General features: G+C 43.8%; 1 long non-coding RNA gene across 2 annotated transcripts in view; it reads right to left on the reverse strand.

The window, feature by feature from the left end:
- Positions 1–20,316, reverse strand: part of LOC132353604 (uncharacterized) — a 120,921-nt gene that overhangs the window by 32,789 nt on the left and 67,816 nt on the right. For both annotated transcript variants that reach the window (XR_009499052.1, XR_009499053.1), the window contains exon 5: positions 12,386–12,495. This is a non-coding gene — a long non-coding RNA (uncharacterized LOC132353604). The remainder of the gene's footprint in view (positions 1–12,385; positions 12,496–20,316) is intronic.

Consider the following 20,316-nt stretch of genomic DNA (forward strand, 5'->3'; position numbering starts at 1 on the left):
ACCCTTGTGAATATGATGGGCCCACCTGGATAATCTCCCCAAGAAGACCCTTACCGTGATTGCATCTGCCAAGTCTCGTTTTCTGTGTAAGATAACATGCTCACAGGTTCAGAACGGGCACACCTCTGGGGGACCTCTGTTCTGCCTACCACAGGCATATATTAAGTTATGGCACAGATGGTTAGAGCTACAGGCAATGTGTCAGGGGGTTAGGAAACAATGGCGACACTGAGATTTCTATTGAATTCAAATACACCAATCGATCGGGGTCTGGCTGGCACCCTGGGGCCGAAACCTCAAACATTCTGTCCCTGGCACATCCGTGGTGGGATCGGGGAGGCTTTGCCCCTCCTGCAGGCATCCTCTAACCAAGGGTCTAGGCGCTCTCTGTTCCCTCTGCCTGAAAACGGTTCCCTGCAGGCTTCCTTCACCTGTTGGCTCAAATGTCACCTTCCCAGTGGGGCTCACCTGACCATCCTACTTAAAACTGCAACCCACCCCTCTGCCCCTGCTCTCCCCACCCGCCTCCTCTGCTGGATTTCTCTCCATGTTACTGTCTAATGCTCTATACAAGGTATGTATTGATTTGGTTTATTGTTTCTTCCTCTAGGAGGGATAAGGATTCTGTGGGTCTTGTTCACAGGCACCTAAAGCTGCCTGGCACATAGGTGGCATTTAATATCTGCTCACTGACCGGCTGAATGAGTGAACCTCCACTGGGGCATTTACGGGCCGTATCACACTGTAGATGGGGACTCCTCTGTCTCCCTCGCAAACTCCTGGAGGGCAAGCCCGAGCCTGAGTCCCCTCTCGAGGGCTCTCTGCACAGTGAACACTGCTGTCTGCTGAACGACCCAAAGCGGGGTCTGAAAACAAACGGAAGGACACACAGCTACGGTGCGGGTGAGCTACGTGTCTACCACGGACACCTGGGGAGCTTGCAGCACAGACGGCAGGGGCGGGCACACCAGGCTTTCCTGCCCTCTGATACCAAAGCAGGCAGGTCCTCCTACTCACACGATTTAGGACTCTTCACATTTCAGTGTTCATGTTATTATTATTTTTGCACAAGTGATTCTGCACAAGGGAGTCTGTCGTCAGATGGCTCCTCGGTCGAGGTGACACCGAGTGCCCGTGTGTCTCGACTGGCGCCTTGAGGCCAGGGGGAGCTGGGGATGTGCTGTGTCACTGGGCATGGTGTGTTGTGAGAAGGCAGATGGGGCCGACCCCCCGCTGCCTGACACCAGGCTGGCTTGATGCATTCGTGGGGCCATCGTGCCTGGGGAAGCATCTGCCTAGAGCACCCACCGGCACACCCTGGAGTAAACTTTACAAGCGCGTCCAGAGGAAAAACGTAAAATGTCACTGCAGTGACGCCCCCCCACCCCCCGTCACAGCAGATACAGACACGGAGGCTCAGCAAACAGAGCTGACTTCACCCATATCACAGAGGGACCAGCGCTAGGTAGGGGCGCAACTGGTACTCAACCATCTTGGCTTGAAAACCAATACCTGTTCATCATGCCCAGTGACGATGCAGGAAATATTCTCGCTCGCTCACCCATTCATTCATCCAACTGCACAGTCAACCAATCGCCCAATCAACCCTTTTCCCATTCCTCTCCAGCTTGTCTCGCATCATGCTGCCCCTGGATCCTTCCGCGCTTGCCGCACTAGCCCTCTTTCAAGGTCTAGCAGACCCCATGGTTTCTCCTACCGCAGGGCCTTTGCGCATGCTGTTCTCGTCTCCTGGAGAACTCTCTCCTCCCTTCCTCGTTTCTTAGTCTCCTGCTCTCCTCAGGGGAGCCTTCCCTAACTTTCTGGAGTCATATCCCAATATTCTACACTCTCAGTACATAATGTAATTCCCCTCCACGGCACCTGCCACAGTTTTCAACTTTCCTTTTCTTTTGTTCACTTATTTATTTTAAAAGACGATCGGATTATTGCCTGCCTCACCAATTAGACTGTGAGTTTGATGATGGCAGGGGCTGAGGTGCTCAATAAATTTTTTGAATGAATGAGCAGATGATGATTGAACAAATGAACTTTAAAATTGACAACAAGCAGGTGGTAGGGAGGGAAAGAACTAAAATGAGAGAGAAAAGAACTCTGGAATGAACAAAGGAGACAAAGAGAGAAAACGCACGCACGTGTGAACGGTTATAATTCAACTTGGGAAGTGACCTTTATTATGAGAGAAGCTGAGATCCAGGCTGTGAGTGTGCTGCCATGGTGGAGACTGAGGGACTGGTCTGGGAAGCTTCCCAGAGGGAGGCGGGTTTTAACCTAAACTTGTCCTAGGGAACCCCACAGTCTAGCAGACAGGATAAGGCAAACACCAGATGCTGGAGAAGTGCTGTGAGGTCACAGAGTCCAGGGCTTAGTGGGCTGGTACAGGTGATGCCCATACAGGTGTGTCCCCCACACGGCCTTTGGGGGCCCAAGACTAAGAGAATTCCTAGGGAGCCACCAAGCCTGATAAGGATGGAACTTAAGGCAGCCAAACCAGCAGGTGGGGCAATTCCCACCCCTTCACCCCATAAATGCGGAGGGGCCCCAGGCTGTCCCACATTCCAAGGTCTAGCAGCTCCCTGCGGTAGGGTGATCCCCTCCAGGGGGTATTCTGTCCCATGACCATCTGGATGGCAAAGAACTCGGCACAGCCCTTGCTTCCCCAGGAAGCTCTGCCATCCAGAAAACTCACTGCATTGACAAATTACTAAACGTGTTTTAAGGCAATGAAAGGCAGTAGTAGGACACACTCTAACATGATATTAAGATATCTACAACGTGAAGGCATCCAGTTCACAGAAACGGTGGAGACGCACAGCACCCTGAAAAGTGGATGGCGTCTCCAATTTATCTAGCCGGTGCCAGAATTTCCCATCTAACGTATTTTGTTCAACACACTCACTCAGTTTATGCTTGGAGACGCCTAATGGACCCATGGGAGAACTAACCAAGGGTGACCAGGTTCTCTGTGCATCTCCCCCTGATGCCTTCACATCAGGCGAGGGGTGGGGGAAGGCTGCTTCAGTCTCCCATCTTCCCTCCCCATAGCCATCTAGAGTGTGTGTTCCAAAGGCTGCCCTAAATGAGGGGTCCACAGGAGGTGTGCTTTTCTCACAAGAGATCGTCAAGAGCCCCTGGAAACAAGCCAGAGAGGAATGAGGTTCTTTTCTGCCTAAATCTAGGCAAATCGGTGGTTTGTCCTCCAAACACACGTGTTTATCTCAGTTTCCTTTTGCAGCTTGAGCAATTGGAAACGAGCAGAGAAGCTGTGACCCCACCTGCATTCTGCCCCTCTGAACCCGTCTGCTCCTCCAAAACCTTGGCACCGTGACCCCATCACCCCTTACCAGTGAACAAGCCCGAAGGTCTCCATCTACTTTGCTCCTCGCGTGGTCCTGAGAACGCCTTCCCACCCTCTTCCCAGACTCCTGATTGTCTTTGCACCAAAATTGACTTCCATTCATCGACTGAGACATTCTTGGAGCTAAAAGGCAGAGACCACTCTCCTTAGCCCTTGGGAGAAAGAAGCGCAGAGCTAAGAACTTTGGTCCTTCCTCACAGAGTGAGGATATTAACACCTGCTAGGTCCGAATGAACACCGAGTCTGACTTTTTCACATTACAGACAAGAAACTGAGGCCAGAGCGAGGAAAGGGTTTGTGGATGATGACCTAGTATGTTGCTCAAAACGTGTATCTTGAGGGCTGCAGACACACAGCGTTGGGACAGCCTGGTACAGAGCTCGGACGGCTCCCTCCACCCAGCCAGGGATTGTACAGAAGCTGCAGTGGAGTCTGGCATTCCCAGGCACTTTATATATGTCATCTCCATCTATGAAAAAGTCTAAGGCCACAGTGGTTTCTTTCTGTTTGTTTTTTTTTTTAAAGTCACTAACCTAGTTAAAGAATCTGATGAAATCTAAAACTCTTTCCTTCATAAAAGTACATATGTATCAAACATGACATTCAATTTTAAGGGCTCCTTAAGGACTCCTGGACTCCAGGCTAAAAGCCCCTGCTCTAAATTACATATTATTATTTGCCCCATATAGAACATGAACAAACTGAGGCTCAGAGAAGTTATGTGTTACGCGTAGCATAGCACAGCACATCTCATGGCAAGGCGATGCCCTGAAATAACAGACTGACTGGATTCCAAACCTCAAGTTGATTCCTTCCCCCAGAATACACTGAGATGAAAAGCCATAGATTCCAGAAAGCAAATGTTCACTCATTCTTTACCCAATCAATATATGTGTGTGTGTGTGTTTTCTTTTTTTTTTTTTGTTTTTGTTTTTGTTTTTGTTTTTGTTTTGTTTTCTTTTTTTTTAAAGCATCTACTAAGTGCCTGGCATTGAAATAAGAGATGGCCCTTTGGAGCTTGCAAAAAAAGTTGTGCACAGCTATTAGCTAGCTTTCCTCTCTCCAAGAGACAGCCTTCAGCTGGGAACTCACGGCCGGCCTTCCCATGAGTTCCCACTTCCAGTAAGAGTGGACGTACAGAGGTCCTCAGTGAAGGAGGTGCAGCGGATGCTGTGCTGAGGAAGGCCCTGGCTAAACAGGGAGCAGTGGAGGAACAAACTCAGCTAGCCGCCAAATGCCGCCTTCCAGCTAAGCTGATACGCAATGCAGCCAGATCCTACAGAGAGCATCCCATCCTGATACTTTTAAGATTCAGAATTTAGGTTTTGTCTCAGAGTTGTGCCGTGGTTTAATAAGGCCCCTTCTCTGTCTTCTGCGGAAATGATGGGGCTGGAGACCACATCCCGCCTGGTGGACCCTCTCTACCGTCCTCACGGGTATCCAAGTGATGCCTGGTTACAGTAAAGGGTAAAGAGCCAGCGGTGGGAGTGGAGGTCACCAGGAGGGTCCTGAGTCTGGCAAGTGGGAGAGACTGTTTAGAACACAGCACGTAGCCCAGCTTGGTTTGCAGGCGTGATGCGAGGTGACAGGTGGATTTGCTTCTCACTCCCTCTTCTGCTTGACTCAGTGACCTCTCCTCAGTCTCTGGAGAAGCTTGGATTTCTCCTGAATCTGGCCCCAGGATACTTCTCCTGATTCCTGGCTACTAGGGTTTCTTCTACCTGCCCTCAGAGCTGTTGCATCTCTTTTAGAGACTCTCCAACAGCCTAAGAGTGATCTCAAAACCAGAGTTCCTATATTGAGATAATGCAACTCTGGTTTCTTCTAGCTAGCCTAGTCTCTGCACTGGTCTTCATGGAGATGAAGCTTGGGAAATCAGCCTCCTTGGTGAAGTACCATCAGAAAAGGTTGTGAAGGGGCCTGGGGCAGAGTAGGGGTGGGTAGATGGGTACACTAGGCAGACCAAAGTTCAGTGGCCAATTAACTGATAATATTAAAGCCAGGAGAGTGCAGGGTGGACTTAATTGTCAGCATTCCCATCGCAAGTGGTCACTCAATGGCTCCCAACCCTCCTGCACATGAAGGTCCTTGAGTTCTTTTCCTGCTTCAGCCACAAAGTCTCAGTGATTAGGAACATGTCACTTCTTTGGGGGATTCTCCATCTACATACTGGGTGGGACCACATGACTTCCCCAGGTCACTTTCTACTCCCCAGTTCTAGGCTTTTCTTTGTTTGAGACTTGAGAAAAAATGCATCCAAAGTGATTTCCTTAAACTGAGTTATAATTTACACACAGAGAAATGCTCTTCAGCACCCTGGTGACTGTGTTTTGATGAATACATATACTTGTGTAACCTCACTGCCTCTAACCAGGACACACAATGTTTCCATCACCACAAAAAGTTCCCTTGTGCCATTTTCCAGTCGATTCTTCACCTCAGAAACAGCCTCGGGTCTGATTTCTACCACCGTAGCTTAGTTTTGCATATTCTAGAATTTCATATAAATGGAATTGTATGTACAGTTTGTACTTTTGTGACTGACTTCTTTCACTCAGTACATTATTTCTGAGATTCATCCATGTTGCTACATGTATGCAGTTTATCCTTCTTTTTTGTTGAATAATATTCCATTTTGATTATATCCAAGTTTCTTTATCCATTTTTCCTATCAATGGACATTTGGTCTTTTTCCAGTCGTTGGCTCTTATGAGTAAAGCTGCTATGAACGTTCTCAGACAAGGCTTTTTGTATATTCATGCCTTCATTTCTCTTGGATAAATATCTAGGAATAGAATTTCTGGGTCATTAGGTAGATGTGTATTTAACTTTTTCGAGAAGCTGTTAAACAGTTTTCCAAAGTGGTTTTGACAATTTTATTCTCCCTCCAAAAATGCGTGGGAGTTCAGGTTGCTCCACACCCTCTCCATCATTTTACACTGTCGTGCCCTTTCTCCTCAGCCATTCTAGCGAGTATATCGTGGTTCACAATGATTCCTACATATATTTTCATTTCTTGTACTTTCCTTTACCCAAAGCAGATTATTAAGACCATTTTAAAGAATTAAAGATACTTTAAATGCTTGTTAAATATCTACTTTCTTTTGCAGATGGCTGGTATGCTGGATCACGCCCCATTTAATGAATCTATTCATTCCAAGGTTGTTTTATCCCATTTCTTTTCATAAATATGTACCAACTGCCTAACACGTGTAAGCCTCTGGTGCTAGATTTCCATCAGGACGGTGATGAAAAGACCTCATCTGTGCCCTCAAGGGCCTTACAGGGGAGGTAGAAACCAATCAAAAAATGTTACATTGTTGCTACAATGTAACCTGGGGGGTATATACCCCAATAGGAGAGACAAGTATTTTGAGGGTCCTGGACAGGGAAAAATAATTCCCACCATACTCATCGAGGAAGGAGACGGATGTGTTTCTGAGAATGTGTATGTAAAGCAATATCAGAGGCACCGGGGAAGGAGAGGCAGGGAAGTTAAAACCTGATTGTGCCTGTTTCCCAAAGTGCTGTGAGGTGGGCACAGAGCCATTAGTGGAGCCCAGGGAGTTTAAGGATTGCACCAACAAGTGGACAGCTGTGAGATGCGCCGGGGCTGCCCGAGATGGGCAACGGGGTCACAGGAGCTGAGTGCAGGGCATTAAGAAAGAGGAGGGGGGTCTTCCCTGGTGGCGCAGTGGTTGAGAATCTGCCTGCCAATGCAGGGGACACGGGTTCGAGCCCTGGTCTGGGAAGATCCCACATGCCGCGGAGCAACTGGGCCCGTGAGCCACAACTACTGAGCCTGCGCGTCTGGAGCCTGTGCTCCGCAACAAGAGAGGCCGCGACAGTGAGAGGCCCGCGTACCGCGATGAAGAGTGGCCCCCGCTTGCCGCAACTAGAGAAAGCCCTCGCACAGAAACGAAGACCCAACGCAGCCAAAACTAAATAAATTTAAAAAAAAAAAAGAAAGAAAGAGGAGGTGGTGGCTGGGCTTCTTCTCCAAGTCTTGATCTGGAAAGCACGCTAGGCGTCTGAGGAAGGGATGCCTGGCCTTCTGTGAGGAATACCTCCCCAACCTCCAGCCTTGGGCTCCATTTCCTCTGTGACGTCAGTGTTTTCCTAGGCCCTGGAAGAGCGATGGTTCTGGAAACACAGTGAGGAACCCACCCTGGCTAGGGAAGTGCTGGGGAAGCATCCCTCTCCGTCCTGGCTGGAGTCACCCCAGTAGAAAGATCCCAAAGAGTGGGCCTGTCAGAGGCCCGTATATTCTCCCTCTGGTTTCATGCTGACTGAGCCATCTCCCATTCCTTCTTACAATATCTGACATTTATGGTGCACCTACCGTATGCAGTACACTAGGCAAACTGCCAGGGATGCACAGATGAAAGTCGTGACCCCTAAGTTTAAAGTTTAGTCATGGAAAGAGGAGGAGGAAAGCAAAGAACGAAAGGTCGCACACAGAGGCCAGCAAAATTATGTGAGCTGCTACTGGGTGAGGGCGTGGCTATGAGGATGTGCCAGTTAGGAGTTCAGGCCACCTATTTTGGAGATGATCCCCAAGCCAGTTCTCCTTCCTGACAGCAAGTGGAAAGAGCCCCCTGGACTGAAAAGTTGAGGGTCCTTGGAGCCTACAAAGAGCGGGGACTTGAACCATAAAATCTCCGAAGTCCCGAGAAAATCCCACGCTGAAAAAGTCTTCTCTCCAGGCTAAGCGGGAGTCAACTCTGGCCACTAGCGTGCTATGGGTCGGGTAGGGTAGGAGAGCCCAAACGAAACTTCTGTGCGTTGTTATGAATGACAAGGCACAATCTCAATACAAGCAGGTTAAAAGTAGCTGACTAAATAGGAGCTTTCTCATAGGTACGAAAGTACAGGAACACACATAGTATACACGGGGTTCAGTACCATCCGAGGTGTCAGGCATCACTGGGGGTCTTGGAACATATCCCCAGAGATAGGAGGGGACTACTGTAAATAGTCCAACTGTTGATATTATCATTATATTAAACAGCAGGACTCCCTCTTCAGATTTACTACTGGGAGTTTTCACTCCTGTTTTCGGCCTTGATTTTCTTGATGGCATTTCTTCATCTTGATACCACGGGGTTGTAGGAGACAGGCCAATTCATACACAATACTCTCTCTCTTCCTCATCATCAAATAAAAAAAATGCAAGGCTCCCTGAAATCCCATCCGTGTCTGTCACCATTAGTGAGTGTGGCTGATTGCAGGAACTCTGAGGGTGTGCGTGGGAACAAGAGGAAGTCAATCAGAACAAAAGGCTCACTCCCTCTAAAAAATACAGAATCTATACATTATGACCATGTGTTTTCTCTTCTGAATGTGTTAGCTGGAAGCTGAAAGTCTGGCTTGGGTCTCTGGCCTAAAGCAGCGACCAAAAAGGGGCTATGACCTCATCATCTAGTCTTGCAGCCTCAATAAGAAACCTCATTCCTCAACTTAGTGAAATCCAAGAAGTGATTATGTCTAAGAATCTAGGGAAGGTCTCATTCTCTTCGCACTTATTACCGCGTCCAAAGCAAACACAGCAATGCTTATTAACACCCAAGGTGTCAGCTTGCGTGTGGGTCCTTGGAAATGCAGAAGTTACCACTGGCAGTTTCCATCAAGGCTGACTACACTTAATCTGTCAGAAGGGGTTGAAAGATTTACCCAATTTAAATCCTTTCCATGACCTTCTGGTCTACTGCTGTGCCCTGACCTACCACAGACCAAAACAATCATTCTGTTTGTCAAATTCACGGTTGGCCATTGTGCAAGAGCCCCGAGTTACTCAGGAAAGATCTTCAGAAACGATTACGGCAAATCCCCTGTTATTGTTGGTTGTCTCTTGTTTTCGTTCAGAACCTTGCTCAACTCTCGGTCCTATCTATCTTTCCTTTAAAGTTTTCACAGTGTCTTTTTTGAAGTAAAGGGGACCTGTTCTGGATTTATAAAATGATATATGGGCTTGACACCAATTTTTTTTTTTTAACAGAGAGAGAATAATTATGGGATTCACCTTGCTCCAGGGACTGTGCAAGAAACCAGAGTGGAGGGATTGCATGTTACCATCATGATGACCTGAGAAAAATGTTATGTCTACGAGGAAACTGAGGTTCAGCGATGTCACTTCACTTGTCTCAGGTCGCACAAATAGTAAACAGTGGAGACAGAATTAAAAACGTTTCAGAGCTTAATCCCAATTCCACACATCGCGTTACCCTGTCTTTTTTTTTTTTAAATACCTCCAGGGTTTTGTTTGCTAGCCACAGCTCTGAGCAAGTTTATCCATGGTGGTGAACAGTCAGGGAAAAGTCATAGTGCCAACCCAGCAGGAAGGAGAAAGAGCTCTGTGTCTGTCCAGAGGTTGAGAAGACATACTGATGGGCCAGAAATTAACTAATACCTACTCATCAGAGGGGAGAGGGTTAAGACAGAGATGTAGGAAAAGCGGCCTGCAGAGATTTCCTTCTGGTTGGAAAAGTTGATGTTCTTTATCTTAAAAATAGAAAATCAATTCAATTATAGCACTGAAGATAACGTTTCTTTCTAGGTGCACCCAGAGACGATTGACTGCATCTCTGAAAGTGAAAAATTCTGCTAAAATCTTCAAGCCCTGGCATTCTGATAGATCCTGAGCTTCCCAAGTACCCCCGTTCACAACAGAGATGAGCCCCAAGTCTTCTGGTGGAAACACGAAGAGTCTATCTTGAATCTTAAAGTTTGCTGCTGCTGAATCGGAGTCTCTCCCACCCAGAAGAGACTGTTCCCAGTTGGACGCTCTCCTGCCAACAAGAATTGCTGACAGATTTGTAAGTTCCAGAATCCGGAATAGCTACATATTAATTGCATTTAATTACGCAAGACTAGAGATTATCAAATATCTTCTAGGTACTTTGTGCTACGTTTCAGGTACTGATGTAAAATTTGAAGGCTAAATAATGCAAATTTCCCTTTTGGGAAGCTTAACTAGTCCACCATTCTACCTAATGGGGGCTATTCCTTTGCTGTTGTGAAATGAAGTTTTCCTCTCTGCACTGGAGTTGTAGGTAACCAAAGAATCCTTGCCCCAGCAGACAGCATTTGGCCCTAAGCAATCTGTGAATAATTAAGCACTGAGTTCAGCTGCAGGTTCTAAAATGCTCAACATTTAATACAGGTTAAGTAACATTTCTTCCTCCCATCAGAGAAGGGGAGACCAGACAAAATAATTGTCTAGATCTAGTGCCCAAACTCATCTGATTTTTCATATCAGTCATTTGATGATTACTTTGTTTGCAGACCAGTGTTTAAGAACTGTCCCCTGCCACCCCGAATGTAAGTTTGTGCAGCCACTATGGAAAACAGTATGGAGGGTCCTCAGAAAAATAAAAATAGAATTACCATATGATCCAGCAATCCCATTCCTGGGCATATACCCAGACCAAACTGTAATTCAAAAAGATGCATGCACCCCTGTGTTCATAGCAGCACTATTCACAATAGCCAAGACTTGGAAACAACCTCAATGTCCATCAACAGATGAACGGTTAAAGAAAATGTGGTGCATAAATACAGTGGAATACTACTCAGCCATAAAAAAGAACGAAATAATGCCATTTGCAGCAACATGGATGCAACTAGAGATTCTCGTACTAAGTGAAGTCAGAAAGAAAGACAAATACTATAGGATATCACTTATATGTGGAATCTAAAATATGGCACAAATGAACCTATCTACGAAACAGACTCACAGACATAGAGAACAGACTTGTGGATGCCAAGGGGGAGGGAGTGGGGGAGGGATGGAATGGGAGTTTGGGGTTAGCAGATGCAAACTATTATATAGAGAACTGATAAACAACAGGGTCCTACTGTATAGCACAGGGGACTATATTCAATATCCTGGGATAAACCATAATGGAAAAGAATATTAAAAAGAATGTATATATGTATTATAGGTTTGGTTCAGTAAGCAATTATGTATGAGAGAAAAGCTCAAAAATACCGCCCCCCACCCCAAAAAAAAAAGAACTTCCCCTCTTGACCAACTGAGGCCACAGGCTCAGTAAAGCTTTATGATGGCAAAATCTGTCCATCTTGAAAAAGAATGATTGAGCTGAACAAGCAGTGTGGTTTGCTGGAAGATTCTAGGTTCTGTACCTCACTTGCCCAACATTTGCTGGGGGACCTTGGGTGGCTCCCAGCATAGCCGTAAGTCTCATGTTGCTCCCCTGTAACATAAGAGTATTGGCCCCTCTGATGTCTAAGATCCTTTTAGAGCTAAGGTTCTATGTATTTATGGCAAAGTACAGAAGAACCCGAAATTGTTCCCAAGTATAATGGGAACAGAGCAAATGAGAACCAGTGTAAGAGGTTAAAGAGTGGGGGTGGTGGGCTTCCCTGGTGGCGCAGTGGTTAGAAATCCGCCTGCCAGTGCAGGGGACACAGGTTCGAGCCCTGGTCCGGGAAGATCCCACATGCCGTGGAGCACCTAAGCCCATGTGCCACAACTACTGAGCCTGCACTCTAGAGCCCACAAGCCACAACCACTGAGCCCGTATGCCACAACTACTGAGCCTGCATGCCTAGAGCCTGTGCTCCGCAACAAGAGAAGCCACCGCACTGAGAAGCCTGTGCACCGCAATGAAGAGTAGTCCTCGCTTGCCGCAACCAGAGAAAGCCCACGCGCAGCAACGAAGACCCAATGCAGCCAAAAATAAATAAATAAAATAAAAAAATAATAATAAAAAAGGAGTGCGGGTGGTGAAGAGCCAACATTTGCCAACAGAGACCTGGGTTCAAGTTCTGCCTCTACTGCTTACAGATTGTATAACCTCAAGGTATTCTCCCTCTCTAAACTTCCAGTTCTTTCTTTGTAAAAAATATTTAGTAATACTACATGCCTTGTAGGATGGAGGTGAGCATCAACTCTGATAAATATGAAGCATTTGGTACAGTTCTGAGACAGAACAAGCTCTCAATTGCTGAATCCAAATAAAAATTAAAAAAATAACTGGAACATACCTGTATCTCAGGTGTCTGTTCCCTCGGGCTATTTTCTTTGGTCTGTCCATCCTCCTCTTGATGGGCTCCTTAACTCCTTCCGCTAAGCCTCTCAGATTTCAGTCTTCTGTCTGAAAAGCAATGCCAGGATGTTTGTTAATTGTTCAAAGTAGGGCCATCTAAGTTTTCTCTATAGTCCACAGAATTCAGAGCAGGTCTTTCATTGGACATTAGTAGGGGCATTTGTCTATGATGTATACATGCTGGCGTCAAACTGGTCTCCCCACAGCTTGTACACATACTCCCCAGTCTGTTCTATGCAATGTACCCAGACGACCACATCCCTCTAAAGTGCAACTCTCTGTAATAGCTTCCCACTGATTTTATTTGTTGATAAAGCAGAGATTCTTAACACAGCTCTGCTTATTTCAGACCTTCCCAATTTCACTAGACTCACTCTCTACTTTCCCCAATGATAAGCTTCCTCTTGGAACCTTAAAAACAACATGCTCTTCTGTGTATTAGGACTATTGACACAATGATTCAGCCACCTGAAATATCAGCCCCCTCCATGTACACTCTTGCACTTCATTCACAGCCCAGCTCAAAAGCTTCTTCCTCCAGGAAGTACTCCTGGAGATAGATAGATAGATAGATAGATAGATATGTTTCTTTTTAAATTGAAGTATAGTTGATTTACAATGTTGTATTAATTTCAGGTGTACAGCACAGTCATTCAGTTATATATATGTGTGTATATATGTGTGTTTATATATATATATGCATTCTTCTTCAGATTCTTTTCTCTTATAGGTTATTACAAAATATTGAGGTTATTCCCTGTGCTATACGATAGGTCCTTGTTGGTTATCTATTTTATATATAGTAGTGTATATATGTTAATCTCAAACTCTTAATTTATTCTCCATCCATACAAGACAAGATGAGGACTTCTTGGTAAATGTGTTCATAGGAGGCCTACCCTGTTTAACTCCTTTTTTAAAAAAAGCAATCATTACAAGGAAAATTTATGGTGCGATCCATAATCTGATATCTAACCTTTCCTCCTCCCCAGTTCAGGCTGGTCCTGTCCTTTCCACTTCTACGTTCACACTGACCAATCCAGTGCCCGGCGCATAGTGGGTATTCAATAATGGTTAGCAAATGAATGAATGGCTATTTGAATGAAGACATACACATACAAAATGAAGGAGTTTCATCCTGTACTGCAAGATGTGGAGTTGGATGCTCATAAATTATTTACAAAGTTAGACGTTTGACAGGAACAAAATGATCCTGAGATCCTGAGAGGCTCCAGGATGTACAGTTGTTGAAATGTCACCTTTAAGACGTGGGTATTGATTTACAGTTTGCATTCTTAAGTACGGAGGATTCTGTACGAGCAGGGGAAAAAAAAAACCAATTTTTGCATCTCGGTGAAGGAGAAGGCTAAGTCACGTTTGGTATCATCTGTCGGAAGGCTGTGTGGGGAATGTGTGTGTGTGTGTTATGTGCACACACACGCTCATTTAAGAGGTTTACACTGACTGGCTTTCTGGATGGTAATAAGAAAAAAGCTTTAAGACTTATTTTTTTCATCAGAGATTAGTTTTTCCTATTTCAATACTACAGCTGAATGGAATCACACAGCAGTACAACTGTATCTGGCTTCTGCTCAGCATAACGTTTTGACGGTTCATCCAGGTTGTGATGCGTTAGTAGTTTGTTACTTTTTCTTGCTGTGTAGTAATCTATTCTATGGCTCTATCACAAGTCGTTTATCTGTTTCATTTTGATGAACATCTGGGCTCTCTTCATAGTTATGTATTAATGAAATATCTATAAATACTCTTGTTAAGAGTCTTGTTGTGTATATATGCTTTCATTTCTTTTGGGTCAACATCTAAGAGTGATATTGCTGGGTCATGGGGTGGGTATAGGTTTACTTTTATGATATTGCTGGACTGATTTTCAAGATGATTTTACCATTTTGCACTCCCAGTGGGTTCCCATCAACATCTGGTTCTGCCAATCTCTTTTATTTTAGCCATCCTAGTGGGTGTATAACATTATGTCATAGTTTTAGTTTGTATTTTCCTGATGACTAATGTTGAACATTTTTTCATGTGCTTATTGACCATCTGATATTTTTCTTTGTTAAGTTCTTGTTTGAGTCTTCTATTTTATTTTAAATGGTGTCATTTATCTTTTAAATATTGAGTTTCATCGGTTATATAGGTATGTATATATTTTGAATATGAATCCTAAGTCAGCTATATGTATTGCAGTTATTTTCTCCAAGTCTGTGTCTTGTCTGTTCACTTTTTAGAGTTAGCTGACTTTTGAAGCACAAATTGCTTAATTTAATTGAAGTCCATTTTTACCAATGTTTCCCCTTATAATTACTACTTTTTGTGTTCTAAGAAACCTTTGCTCACTTAAATGTTGTGAAGATATTCTCCTAGTTTCCTTATAGAAGCTTTATAGTTTTAGCTTTTATGTTTAGGTCTGTGAACCATCTCCAACTGATTTTTGTCTATAATGTAAGATATGAATCAAAGTATTTTTTTTCCATACAAACTTCTTTCCCCACTGAATTGCACTGGTCCCTTTGTTGAAAATTAACTGACCATTCCTGATTATTTTACATTTAACTATGTTCTTTAGATTATTTACATCCACTATATGTGTATGACAAAAATATTACATAATGATGTGCTACTGTACATCTCTTCCCAACTTTGTGTTCACTGAGGTCAGGTTGGTAGCTTGAAATCAGCCATGTTGGGAATATTTACACCATGGAAAGAGGCAAACACTACAAATCAAGGCTCAGTTTACCGTGGTATTGTTTCTGCAGAATTGAGATCGTGTTGGAAACAATGTTAATAGTACAGATTAACCTTAAAATCATGTCTGCAACTATGACAATGTGAATAGCACAAAAATTTGAGGGAATATTCTTCCAGTACTTGAAAGCTATTATTCGAGTCAACAAATTAGTCACACATATCATTAATGAATAAGTAAAGCTCTAGTAAACATCATTCACCTTCCTCTTTCCATTAATGTAAACAAAAATATCAACAAACATTCACACAGGAACTATCCTCACCTTCCTATTGCAATCGGAGGCGTGCTCTGGATGTGAGGGCAAGAACGCCAAGAGAGGGCTTATACACTGCCGGCTGCTATGCAAACTTGAGGATTATCGTTAGATAACATTCAAGGTCTTGGCCAGTTTGGAGAAAATTAAGAAAAAACTTTCTGGGGGAGGGGCCCTGATGGTTTTGAAGGAGGAGGTAAAATGGCCATGCATCCCAGGAGGACAGCCCAGCTGAAGGTTCAGCCTGAGCAAAAGCACACAGGTGGGGAGGCCGTCTTGGAAATGGTCCTCCCTCCAGGTCGGACAGGGCGATGGCAGGTCAAAGCTAATGGTGGGGAAAAAAGCAGGCCAAGTTGCATTGGAGTAATTTTGTGAACTCCAAACTGCAGAGTTTGTACTTGTATCAGAAGGCAGTAGGGAGCCAGTGAAGATCTTTGAGCAAGGAACTCACATGGCCACAGGTGTATTTTCTGATGGTTAATGTGGCAGCTGGAAACAGGCAACAGGAGCCCAAACTGAGCCAGTGGTCATCAGAACAGAAAGGATATGAGTAATGGAAGAAATATATCCAGGGTAGAGGTAACAGGACTTGGAAAAATAATTCTACTTTAAGTGTTTTTAAGTTTTATTTTAATCTATAATTTTTATTTTTTATGGAGGTTTGAGGATGTAGGGAGGTGCCAGTGAATCAGAAAAGTGTAAAGTAAAGACATTGAGGGAAAGTACTCTGGAATTTTTACATCAAACCCCCATTTTTCTTCATTTGAAGAATCTGGGGTGATTGAGAGTGTTTCTACTCCAGTGAATGCTTAGGTATTTTAATTAATGTCCGTCTTAACACTTATTTACCACTTCCTTTCTAGGGGCTTGCTATTTAATAAAAGGAATAATATAAAGGCTTGCTTTTTTTTTTTTTAAAACCAGAAATATTTAAAGAATGCTCTCTGTTTGCCTTTGAGTGCATTCTGGGCGAGGTGACTTTAGGCCATAAAGACTTGAGGGAGCCTTTGGGTCATGTCCTGCCACTGAGCTCTCTGGCTTTGTCTTGTTTACTTGGAATATAGAGGAGATACTGTGGAGACCACTTCATTCTCAGGAGCCATCTGAAACCGGTCAGGCATGATTCTCAAGAAAAAATATATTCTTTTAAAAATGATTTCTTGTTGGAAACTATAATATATTAGAATACTTTAGAAGTTTTAGACATTCACAGTGGAAAAAAATCCTGAAAAGAATATTCTCATAGACCATACACAGACCATAAGCTCAGACAACTGGTGAATTGTTATTGCAGCTAAACTGGTCAAAAAGAAGGCATGTCTTTTTTTTTGCAAATCAGATTGCATTATTTTAAGTCATCTTCTTCCTTCTGTGATTACAAAAAATATGACTTTATGTTGTCAAATAATTCATACAACACACAGGTAAACAGTGTAATGCAGGGGCTCAGAGGGCTGTTTGTAGTGTCAGAATATCTGGGCCTATATCTCTGCAGCTTTATTGTTCTGTGGCCTTTGGCGCACAATGTCTTAAAACTCTGTTTCCCTACTGTAATATAGGAATAATAACAGAAATTAACTCTTGGGGTTGGTGTGATTGTTAAGTGAGAGGATATATGTAAAGCATTTAAGAATAGTACCTGGCTATATGAGAGTCAGTAATAATTTAGTAACCATGATCATGAATTTTTTACAATAACAGTTAATTATAAAATTTTAAATAGCACCTGTCACACAATAAATGCTCAATAAACCATTACCTTTAAGACTATAAGGTGAAAATCTTCCTGCCTCAACCTCTAGAGATAATCACAATAAACATCACTGTGAATATGTAAATACATATGTATATTTATGTTTTCAAATAAAAATGGGATCATACCATACATATTGTTCTTTGACTTGCTGTTTGACTCAAACTTTAAAAACTATTCACCATACAAATACGTCCAACTGATTTCTAGCAAAGGTGCAGAAGCAATTTGATGGAGGAAGAAGAGCCCTTTCAACAAATGGGGCTGGAGCCACTGGACATGCAGAGGCAAAAAAAGGGAATCTTGACCTCAACTTCATAGCTTATACAAAAATTAACTTCAAATGGGCCATGGTCGTAAATGGAAAACATAAAACTATAAAACTTCTAAAAATATAATATGAGAAAATCAGAAGCTAGGTCTAGTCAAAGAGATCCAAAGAAACTTGATACCAAAAGTATGATCTACAAAAGGAAGAACTGATACACTGGAAGCCATCAAAATTAGGACCTTTTTCTCTGTGAAAGATCCAATTAGGAGCATAAAAAGGAAAGCCACGGACTGAGAGAACAGAGTCTGTCACCTATCCAACAAAGGATTAGTTTCTAGAATATATAGAAAACTCTCAAAACTCAACAGTGAAAAAAAAAAAAAAAAAGCAGTCCAATTAAAAAATAGACAAAAGACATGAATAGACATACCACTGAATAGGAGATACAGATGGCAAATAAAGACATGAAAGATGTTCAACATCATTAGTCACTGAATAAGTACAACTTAAAACCACAATGAGATATCACCACACACCTATCAGAACGGCTAAAATAAAAAAGAGTGACATCTGGGACTTCCTTGGTGGTGCAGTGTTTAAGACTCATGCTCCCAACGCAGGGGGCCGGGTTCGGTCCCTGGTCAGGGAACTAGATCCCCTATGCATGCCGCAACCAAGAGTTTGCATGCCACAACTAAGGACCGGTGAGCCGCAACTAAGGAGCTGGTGAGTCGCAACTAAGTAGCACGCCTGCCGCAACCAAGACCCGGCACAACCAAATAAATAAAAATACTTAAAAAAAATAGTGACATCACCAAATGCTATTGAGGATGCAGAGAAATGGACCAGTCGTACACTGCCGGTGGAAATGTGAAATGGTATAGCCACTCTGGAGATCAGTTTGCCAACTTCTATACAACTAAATATACAATTGTCATATGACCCAGCCATTACATTCTTGAACATTTTCCCAGAAAAATGAAAATGGATGTTCACACAAAAACCTGTAAATGAATATTCAGAGCAACTTTATTCATAATAGCTCCAACCTGGAAGCAACCCAGTTGTCCTTCAGCAGTTGACTAGTTAAACAAACTGGAACATCCACACCACGGAATATTACTCAGTGATAAAAAAAAAATGAATGAAGAATTGATTCATCCACCAACTTGGATGAATCCAGATAATTACGCTAAGTGAAAAAAGCCAACCTCCAAAGGTCACGTACAGTATGATTCCATTTTATATAGCATTCTTGAAGAGAGGAAATTATAGAAATGGCCAGGCATGAGGCAGAGAGGGGAGATTACAAAAGGGTGGCACAAGGGATCCCTGTGGTCATGGAACTGCTCTGAATCTTGACTGTGGTGCTGGATACAGGAAACCCCTCCTCATGTGATAAAACTGCATAGAACCAATGAGTAAAAACAGGGATATTTGAGAATCAGTGGATTGTAACTATGTCCAATATCCTGGCTGTGACATTATACCATAATTTTGCAGGTGCTACCATTGAGGAAAATGGGGTAAAGTCTACATGGGCTCTTGCTGCATCATTTCTTGCAACTGCCTGTAAACCTACGGTTTTCTCAAAATAAAACATTTAATTAAAATAAAGTAGTATTTTATTACTGTAAGCTGAAGAGGAGATACAGATGGCAAATAAACACATGAAAGATGTTCAACATCTTTGGCTAACATCGTAAGCTGTTAGCCAAACAAAATAAAAACTAATGGTTTCACTTAGGGTTTGACCATTTTAACTGTTTGCACTTTCTTTTTTCTTGTAGGCACTCACTAGTCAATCATGAATTGGCCACATTCTACCTTTTATTGAAAAGGATTCCACCCAGTTCTGCGGGGACAGTGCAGGCTGAACTCAGTAGATAGAAATGGTCTGGGGGGAAACTGGGTTAAAGATCTGGAACCAGAGTTGTGCTCTTAACAAGTTCATCGACTGGGGACTTCTTTGCATGCCCCCTGGGAAGGGTAATGAAGCATGGAGGCTAAGTTGAATAGTACCTTCCTCGGGAAGGCCACTCTGGCATCACGGATGGCCTTTACCAGGAGAGTCAAGATTTAAGCAACTCCCATCTAGTTGGGAAATTCAAGCCCATTATCTCATACTGGGGAGGCAGTAATGACCGTCATGGAAGGAGACGTCAATTGAAGTACACAGCTGTTTTTCCTTGACAACAGAAGGATAAAGAGGGCTCAAGTTGGCCCTTAGCGAAGTGAGCCATGGAAAGATCATTTAAACAGATTCTCTCATTGAGCACAGCGAGGAAAACGCTCAGCCTCGCTCCCTAGCCCTGCCCAGGTAAGGCACAGTCAAAGAGACCTGTTTCTCTGGGAGTCCGGCAAAGTCAAGAGACCCTATCCCTTGTGGCCCTGGTTTCCAGGCCTCTGGCCGGGCTGCCTGTCTGGGACCGGGCTCTCCTAAGTTTTAGGAAGTCTACTTGGAGCCCAGGCTGGGAAGCTGTGTGGTTTGTCCAGAGGGAGTCCCTGTGTCCTGTTCTTACCTGCTTATCTAATACCTGACTGGCGGACACTCTGGTCAGGTCAGTTTTCCTTGGCACTGTGAAGGGGCTTGGCATTAACATTCTTCTGATCGGCTCCTGGCCTTTGCAGGGGAGAGGGCTCGCCTGCAGCATTGGAGGGCCGTGCACAGCCCGCTGTTGACAGTCAGCTGTGATTTTCCATCAGCTGCATTTCATTATCCCGTCAGGGCTCCCTCTGCCTATCGATGGGAAACAATGTGTAATCACTTGCAACTGATTGCAAATCACTCTGCCCAGCCTGTGCAAGCCTCGGCCCATCAC

This window comes from Balaenoptera ricei, chromosome 19, assembly GCF_028023285.1.
Source record: "Balaenoptera ricei isolate mBalRic1 chromosome 19, mBalRic1.hap2, whole genome shotgun sequence".
In the NCBI taxonomy this organism is placed as follows: Eukaryota; Metazoa; Chordata; class Mammalia; order Artiodactyla; family Balaenopteridae; genus Balaenoptera; species Balaenoptera ricei.